The 8,955-nt window shown below is 35.7% G+C and overlaps 1 non-coding gene across 1 annotated transcript; it reads right to left on the bottom strand.

Annotated features, from left to right (window-relative positions):
* Positions 1-1,853: 1,853 nt before the first annotated feature.
* On the bottom strand, positions 1,854-1,956 carry LOC130830649 (U8 small nucleolar RNA). The gene has a single exon (XR_009047823.1). It is a non-coding gene; the product is annotated as a U8 small nucleolar RNA (small nucleolar RNA).
* Positions 1,957-8,955: the final 6,999 nt, after the last annotated feature.

Here is an 8,955-nt window from a genome sequence, read left to right on the forward strand (position 1 = left end):
TTAGGGATTTATTTTTTAAATGCCTAGAGTTATGAATTATAAAGCTAAATTATTTTTTGTGTCATTCAAAGTTTCTTCAAATTATAATAAATCGAGTACTTTAAAAGCATAATTTTATCTTGTGTGTGAACTGAGAACAATTAAGAATGGACTCAGGTATTATGTTAAGAAACTTAGCTTACAACAAAGACTCACAGAATTTTAGGGAGCTATTATTTATTTAAGTGATCGCCTAAGTCCCTTTGAATAGCCACCAACAGAAAAGAATTATACATGTAAATATAAAATATCTACAATGTAATATTTTTAAATATCTTGGCTGAGATTATGGATCATTCTCCAGAACAAAAGTGATTTTTTTTCCATGTATATAATTTCCTTTAGAACAAAGTCCCACCATGCACACAAAGACTACTTTGGCTCATCGTGAATATTCAGATGAATGCCTATTATTAATAAACTTAGAGTTGTTCGTTTTATTTCTGAAATTTCTTTACAAATAAGATTCAAAATTTAAGAAGTCTCTTTAAATATTTCCTATCTTGAATTAAGAAAAATGCACTTTAAGAGAAAATTATATGCTATCAATTTGATTTCAATTAAAAACAAACATATTAAATAGGATTACACATATAAGGTACCTACCAAAATCCCTGATACACAACAGGCATTCAAAAAGTGGAAATAGCTGTAGTCAAATAACATATTATAACTATATTATATTATATCACCATTAACGTTATCAACTTAGAAAGGGCCAGAGTGTTACCTGCACATTTTCATATGGATGAAAGACTAAGTCTATGCAAACATGCTTTATAAGAGTTTTTAATTCAACCACAGAAAGAGTTAAATGTTTAAAGGAACAAAGTAATTGTCTTACATGATAATTTTTTTTTTTTGGTGTGATCCAAGTTTTTTTCTCTTTTTTATTTTATTTTATTTTTTTTTATTTTATTATTTTTTTGGGGGTACACCAGGTTCAATCATCTGTTTTTATACACATATCCCCGTATTCCCTCCCTTCCTTGACTCCCCCCTCCTCGAGTCCCCCCCACCCTCCCCGCCCCAGTCCTCTAAGGCATCTTCCATCCTTGAGTTGGACTCCCTTTGTTATACAACAACTTCCCACTGACTATTTTACAGTTGGTAGTACATATATGTCTGTGCTACTCTCTTGCTTCGTCTCAGTTTCCCCTTCACCCCCCGCCCCCTCCCATACCTCGAGTTCTCCAGTCCATTCTCTGTATCTGCATCCTTGTTCTTGTCACTGAGTTCATCAGTACCATTTTTAGATTCCGTATATGTGAGTTAGCATACAATATTTGTCCTTCTCTTTCTGACTTACTTCACTCTGTATGACAGATTGTAGTTCTATCCACCTCATTACATATAGCTCCATCTCATCCCTTTTTATAGCTGAGTAATATTCCATTGTATATATATGCCACATCTTCCGTATCCATTCATTTGTTGATGGGCATTTAGGTGGCTTCCATGTCCTGGCTATTGTAAATAGTGCTGCAATAAACATTATGGTACACGTTTCTTTTGGGATTATGGTTTTCTTTGGGTATATGCCCAGTAGTGGGATTACTGGATCATATGGTAGTTCTATTTGTAGTTTTTTAAGGAATCTCCAAATTGTTTTCCATAGTGGCTGTACCAACTTACAGTCCCACCAACAGTGCAGGAGAGTTCCCTTTTCTCCACACCCTCTCCAACATTTGTTGTTTCCAGACTTTGTGATGATGGCCATTCTGATTGGTGTGAGGTGATACCTCATTGTGGCTTTGACTTGCATTTCTCTGATGATGAGTGATGTTGAGCATCTTTTCATGTGTGTGTTGGCCATCTGTATGTCTTCTTTGGAGAAATGTCTATTTAGGTCTTCTGCCCATTTGTGTATTCTGTTCTCCAAAAGGAGAAACAGGTAAGGATTATCCTACCTGACGATTACGTGATAATTTAATTGAACATATTTGGTTTATTTTTTCAACTAGTTACAATTTTTTTTAAAAATTCAAATTATTTAGGTGCTATGATGAATACAAAACAGCAAAAAAATGGCATTTATGTTTTCTCTTCTTTGATAGCATGAGTTTTTCTCCTCACCTTTTTATGAGGTAAGTAATATGCATATATTATTAATGTAGAACATCCACTTGGATATTGAACTTGAGATGGTACTGCAATTTAGCACTATTAAAATCAGAATCAAAAATGAAGTCGGTATCAGAATCAGAAATCAGAAATAATCAAAATAACACTAGAAATCATATCTAACTTTTTCCCATAATCTTGCTTTTAAAAAATTATTAAATCACTTCTTAACCTTGAAAAGTTACAACATTAAAAGCCCAACATTGTTTTAAAGAATTATAAATGTGGGAGTTTTTCTTGTCATCTTCATTAATTACATATAATTTCATCACTACTGAATCTTAAGTAATATTAATATTAACATAGTATAATATCCTATATTTAGTCTCACTATGCCCTCATTTTTATTCATGTTTATAGTAGAACATCTGTTTGGTTGACATTTTAAAGGTACCTGTACTGAAATAAGACTAACAAATGTTATTTGACACCTCGAAGAACTAAAAGTAATAAATCTAAAAATGTGCAACAAAACAAGGTGATATTTACATCATTTAAGAAAACCGCATAAGTGCTATAAACATAATTCACTTTTAAAATGAGAAGAGGAAATACTTTCAGCCAATCACAGTGTTTAGATTTTAAAATGATACATTCTTAACATACATAGCAAAAAGTAACTCTAGAAAGAAGTGGATATTATGGTATGCAATAAGACTGACTCAATGAATAAGGGTTAATAGTGTATGTAGAAAAAATAAATGGTTTAAATTCCAGCTTTCTATGAAGTGAAGCAATTTGAATACAATCAAAAGCAATATCATATGTTTTTTCAATGTACGTTTGCCTACATACACATATAAAGAGTTCTTACAATAATAACACACACTTGTTCAGTGCTTTATGTTTGTCAATATATTTTCACATGTATCAATTTTAACCTTGCAGACACAATCTAAGGTAGACAGCAGACTTTTTGATCCCCATTTTATCGATTAAATAGCTGAGATTCAAAAAGATTAAGTTCGAAAGTTTACTCAGTTGTAGTGGAGTACAAGTTGGAGCTTGAATGCCAATTTTCTCTAGCCAAACTCCCAAAGTCTTGATTTTGAGATGGTTATTCATAAGTATTAGAATCCAGGTACACTAATCATAAGGAGGAAACAACACATTTCCTGTTATAACAAGACTTTTGGAATTTTCTGAAGGAGTGATGGTAATGAATGTTTGGGTTCAAAGGTATGCCAAGTAAATACTACCTCACCTCTCTGCCAACGTCTGAAACAACTGAGAAGTAAGATAAAAGATTACACAGGTATGGACCAAAATATTATCATTACCACTACTAATGCTGGAATTGGAGAATGTGACTTGGACAAACAGCAATAATAGATTTCCTACTGTTAATCCCAGAAAATTGGAAAGATATAGCCTTCCAGTTATCCACAACCCTGGACCACCACAAGACTTTCCATGGGTCAGAGCCTTTGCTTGTAAAGTAACCCCATAGCCAAGAGTATCTGACTTTTGTAGGCAAGCGGAACCCACAAGAAAAGGAGCAGAGGCCATGTTTCCCAGGCCCAGTTTATTCCAATACTGATGTTCAGGGGAGTGAGGAGGTAGTGAGGGGCAGGTGTGTGCCCTAGCAGAGCTCCCCCTACAGGGGAGAAGCTATCAAGAGTGGGGAAGAAATGTTTCTTCTCCCTGAAAGTAGATGTTAAATAATCATACAAACAAGACATACAAGTGAATACTATTTAGATTTTCAAAAAGGCTTTCAAATATTCATAAAGTGTCAATATTCTCCATGAAAGGAGATACAAAAAAATTAATGTTAATGAAAATATAGAAGTCCTACCTACTATCCAGATAAATAATGATTGCATTCAAATGAGACACAGTGGCATTCCTGCAGTCCCCACTGGCCTATTTCAAAAATAATCTCTAAAGGTTAGTTATAACTGATTTGTCCTGCACTCTCTTAAACTGACATAAGGAAGAAAGTGTACAGCTTATTAAAACAACTTAGCTGAGGCTTAGTATTATCTCCCAACTACAGCTACCTTCAAGTGGGTTCAGTCCTCTCTCCTACCCATGGAAGAGGGAGTTTATTTATCTTAGTTCCTAGTTTTGAATTTCTAATATAGTAACGAGTCTTATACCCCAGTCACCCCACCACTTGGGATAGGATTTTAAACTATAAACCAAATGCCTCATCTCTTTATCCATATAATGGGATATCACAGATTCTGGGCCCCTGATACCAAATATTCCTGGAGCCATGACTAGAGATAGTCGAATTCCTTGGTCACCTTTCATGTCATTTTGGATGAACGGTAGTGTCAGATAGCCTTCTTTTTAGTTTGTGTCACTCCCCGCTGAGGATCATCCCACTTTTTCTTTGCTGTCTGCTCCATCCTATGTACATCCATGCCTTGATGACAAGCTGCATGGTGTCACAAGAAACGTATCATTAAATTGAAATGCATTTGCAAATGTTAAACTCTTCCAAATTTTATAGTGTTAAATTTACATAAATAAATTGCAGTGAGATCCTATGTATTCATTTTCATAGGAAAATCAATCATTGTATGCCAATTTGGAAAAAATAGAAAACCATGATTTGGGGGGTGGGAGGTGGAATGGAGAGAATAATCCACATTCTGTTGAAAACTCTTTCTTCTGCCACACAGAAAGCTTCCAATAGTTATTGTACTAATCCCTCACCACTGAGCGTGGTCTACACACTAGCATCATCACCTGGGAACTTTCTAGAAATGCAGAATTTCAGACCCCAACTTAGACCTATTTCATTCGCTTCTGTATTTTAAGAAGACCCCAGGTAGTGCCCATGCACATTAATATTAAGAAGTATAGAAACTAATACAACATTGTAAATCAACTATACTCCAATATAAAAGTAAAAAAAAATTTTTTAAGTACATTACTATCCCACAAATACAACTGTTCAAAGAGCATTCGGAGCACAAAGCATGTTGGGATGTGGGGAAAAAGTGCTTAGGAATAAAACTGACATTATTGTTTTGTCCTTGTTCAAACCAATGGAGAATCCACATCTGAAAAATCTCCTTGATCCACCCCAAGAAATAATAGAGTTGAAGAAAGTCTAGAGAATGACACATTTGAGGGGAAAGAGGGGCTACCACATGTGGAAGGGCTAAAGGCTCCTTTAGACTACAAACATGGAAGACAAAGCAACTGTGATCTAAGCTTGTAAAATCACAAAGGCCCAGACAGCACGGTCACTGATGTTGGTGTCAGGGAACTGCCCGTGCTGGAGAAATCCTTCCGTCCTCCACCCCAGCATGTGTAGATGAAGCGTCTGCTACCCAGACAGCCAGGCAGCTGTTTGTAGTGATCAACACTTTACTTCCAAGTCTGGTTCAGTCAGGACTGAATATCAACTGAGTGCAAGGAGTGTAAAGACAGTGGAGGCCAAGACAGTGAGCTGGCTCTGTGTCAGAATTCTTTGCTTCACTCCACAGCCCCAAGCGCCTTTCCTTCCAGGGGGAGCCCTCTTCAATTACTTTTGCTGCTTGCTAGTAGTTTCAGATTATTTCTCTGGACTTCACACCCTACTCCTCTGCTCACTAGTATGGATGTTCTCTTGATAGCTTTTGCTTATCTGATCTCTGACTGACAGCTGCTCAAACACTCCAGTTTATCAGCTCCTGACATTCCTTCAGGCCACCTCAGCTCTTGCTGCTGGGTGATTTAGGGTTCTTAGATAGAGGACAGTCTTTGGACTTCATTTAAAACACGGGAAGTATTTCTCTATATAATAGTAAACCTATCCTGTAAATGGTAGACTTTAGAACTATAAGTAAGTTTAAGAAGGTCTGATGTATCATTAAATCCATGGGAATCCATAAATCCACAAAATTATTAAAATCCTTGTGGATGTTTGAAGGAGGAAAGAAGACTTAAATATGTCTTGTTAATATGTTGGAGGACCTCTCATAAAACACCCATAAGTGGGCAGAAACAGAGCACTGAGGAGATGGAACATATTTCCACCCAGTGTGATATCTTTTCATTCTCAGTTATAAATTAATAACATTGTCTAGTTCTAAACTCTCATGGTGGTTAAGAAAACTAAGGGACAAATGGAGATGTCTGGCAATATTTAGTATAGTTGTATTTTGTTCTCAATTTGCTATGAGAACAAAATAACATCCTGTTGCTATGCACACAAGGTATAATTTTTAAGTTTTCATAAATTTAACATTTTAGCATTCTTTAATGATGTTTCCTTATTAATCTGATTCTCTTTTCTTTTCCGTGACATGGGAAGCAGATGGTTCGATAAAAACATACAGAAATCTGCAATATGATGTATTTAAACAAGAGGACATATATAGAATAAAAATTATGGACTGGGAAGGAATTTAGTTTAGAGAAGGATTAAAGAAAAGAGAGAACAAGAGAAAGAAATGGAAAATAAAGGAGATTAATGTCTCTGGGTACCTATTATGTGCCAGATACGGTACTCATGCTTTAAAATATAACCAGATGAGATGACGTTTCCTATACTCCAAGTTTTTAACCAACATCTCTGAGGCCAGAAAAATTATAATAGGTGCAAGTATCCATCCAGTTTTAAATTGATTCCTGTCTCATCTATGCAGGGCTTGCATAATGCTTGTTTCTGCCAGTATTAACCCATCACCTACCTCTGGCCTCTACACATGGGAGGCAAAAGTATCTGGGGATTGAGGACAATGGTAGTGTGGACTTATCTGGACACAGTGGTCAGTGTGCTCTACCCCCTCCCATGGTGCAGCCACAGGAAGGGGTCCTCTCCTCTTAAGCTAAGTGAGAATGGCTTCCTGGGGACTGCTGGAGAGCATGGCATATGTTGTCTGGATTTTTATAGACAAAGGTTTGGTCTCTGATTCACCCATGAAAAATTTATAGGAGAGTTTATGACTCTTTTCCCACAGGAAGTTTCTCAGCCCAAGTTAGGCCCAGCAAGTTAAGAGAGGAAATACTAATTGTTGAAGTTTAGAGTTTTAAGATGATACTGGAGTTGATTTTGAATACTAGGGGAAAAGGACTATCTATCTATTTACCTGAAACTCTCTAGAAAAACCTGAAACTCTAGAATGACTTTTGTGCAGGAAAAAGAAACAATAAACAAAGAAATGCGATTGTGATTGCTTTCTGTTATCCTACTGAGGCCAACTCATTTTACGAACTGGGTTGCATACACCGTATCTCTAATCCAGGTCACGTTGAAATTCTGTCCATAGTCACACACCCAGTAACTGTATTCTTAAAATTTTTATTTTACAAATCTTGTGTTCTTTTCAATAAAGCACATTGTAAGTGAATTTACTGCATACTCACACATATATATTTCTACTAATTTTAAATTTCTAGTCAAATAACAAAGATCATCCTTTACAAACTTGCTTTTTTTTTTAATTTTTTATCTGTACTTAAATTTGACCTCCTGTATTTTCTGCTTATTTTAATTCTACCACATTTATTATCACACACCATCTCAGTTGAATTTAATCTCTGCTTTAAAGCAATTCAATTTTTGAGTGCCTTGCATGGCAGCCATTGTGGGAGGAATATAAGGCAAATGATAAAGTACCAGTGATCTTAAGAAGCTAATGGAACTGGTAGGAAAGACACACACACACACACGCATGTACATTTTATTTTTAATAAAATGTAAAGCAATACTTGATAATTGTATGATAGATGTAAAGAGTTATGGAAGGTCAGGGGAGAGTATCACTACTTCTGCCTAGAGCAGGCATTTTCAAAGGGGACAAAAGTTGGTTCTTGGGGGTGGAAAGCAAGAAAACGTACTCTTTTTTGTATAAAGCAGAGATATACATACCGTGGGTGAATATATGCAGTCTACCTGTGGTGTTCAAAATTCACAGGGAGGACAGTTAGGAAAAAATGTTTCCAAAGGCTCGTGGGTGGTTGAGGGAGGTAGTGACAGGAAAAAACAAAAACCAAAACAACAACTTTGAGAATCACTGGACTAGAGGAATTAGTGAGAACAACCCAGAGAATGTTTTTTTAATTTCTATTTTGAACTAATTTCAGACTTAAAAACTGTTGAAAAGATAGTACAGAAAGTGTTTGTATATCCCAACATTTCCACTGACTTCTTTCTTTTTCTCTTTGTTTTGGATTTTCTGTAGTTTGAAAATAATATGCCTTGGTATAGTTTTTTTTGGCATTTATCCTGCTTATTGTTCTCTGAGTTCTTGGAACTGTGGTTTGCTGTCTGACATCAATTTGGGGAAATTCTGTCATTATTGTCTCAAATAATTTTTCTGTTTCTCTCTTTCTTCTCCTCTGGTCTTCCTCTTATGCATATGTTACACCTTTTGTAGTTGTCCCACAGTCCTTGGATATTGTTTCTCTCTTTGTTCTCTTCACATTTCAGATTTTGAAATTTCTATTCATATATCCTCAAGCTCAGAGATTCTTTCCCAATCATGTTCAGTCAACTAGTAAGTTCATCAAAGGTGTTCTTCATTTTCATTACAGTGGTTTTCAATTCTTCTTGGTTCTTTCTTAAGATTGTCACTCTCTGCTTACATTGTCTACCTGTTCTTGCATGCTGTCTACTTTATCCATTAGAGCTTTTAACATGTTCATCATAATTGTTTCAAACACCCAGTCTGATAATTCAAATATCCCTGCCATGTCTGGTTCTAATCTTTGCTCTGTCTCTTCAAAGTGTGTTTTTGGCCTTTTAGTATGCCTTGTAATTTTTTTCTTGATAGCTGGACATGCTGTAATGAGTGGAAGGAACTATTGTGAATAGACCTTTCATAATGTGGTGGCGAGATGTGGCAG

This window comes from Hippopotamus amphibius, chromosome 10, assembly GCF_030028045.1.
Source record: "Hippopotamus amphibius kiboko isolate mHipAmp2 chromosome 10, mHipAmp2.hap2, whole genome shotgun sequence".
Classification (NCBI taxonomy): domain Eukaryota; kingdom Metazoa; phylum Chordata; class Mammalia; order Artiodactyla; family Hippopotamidae; genus Hippopotamus; species Hippopotamus amphibius.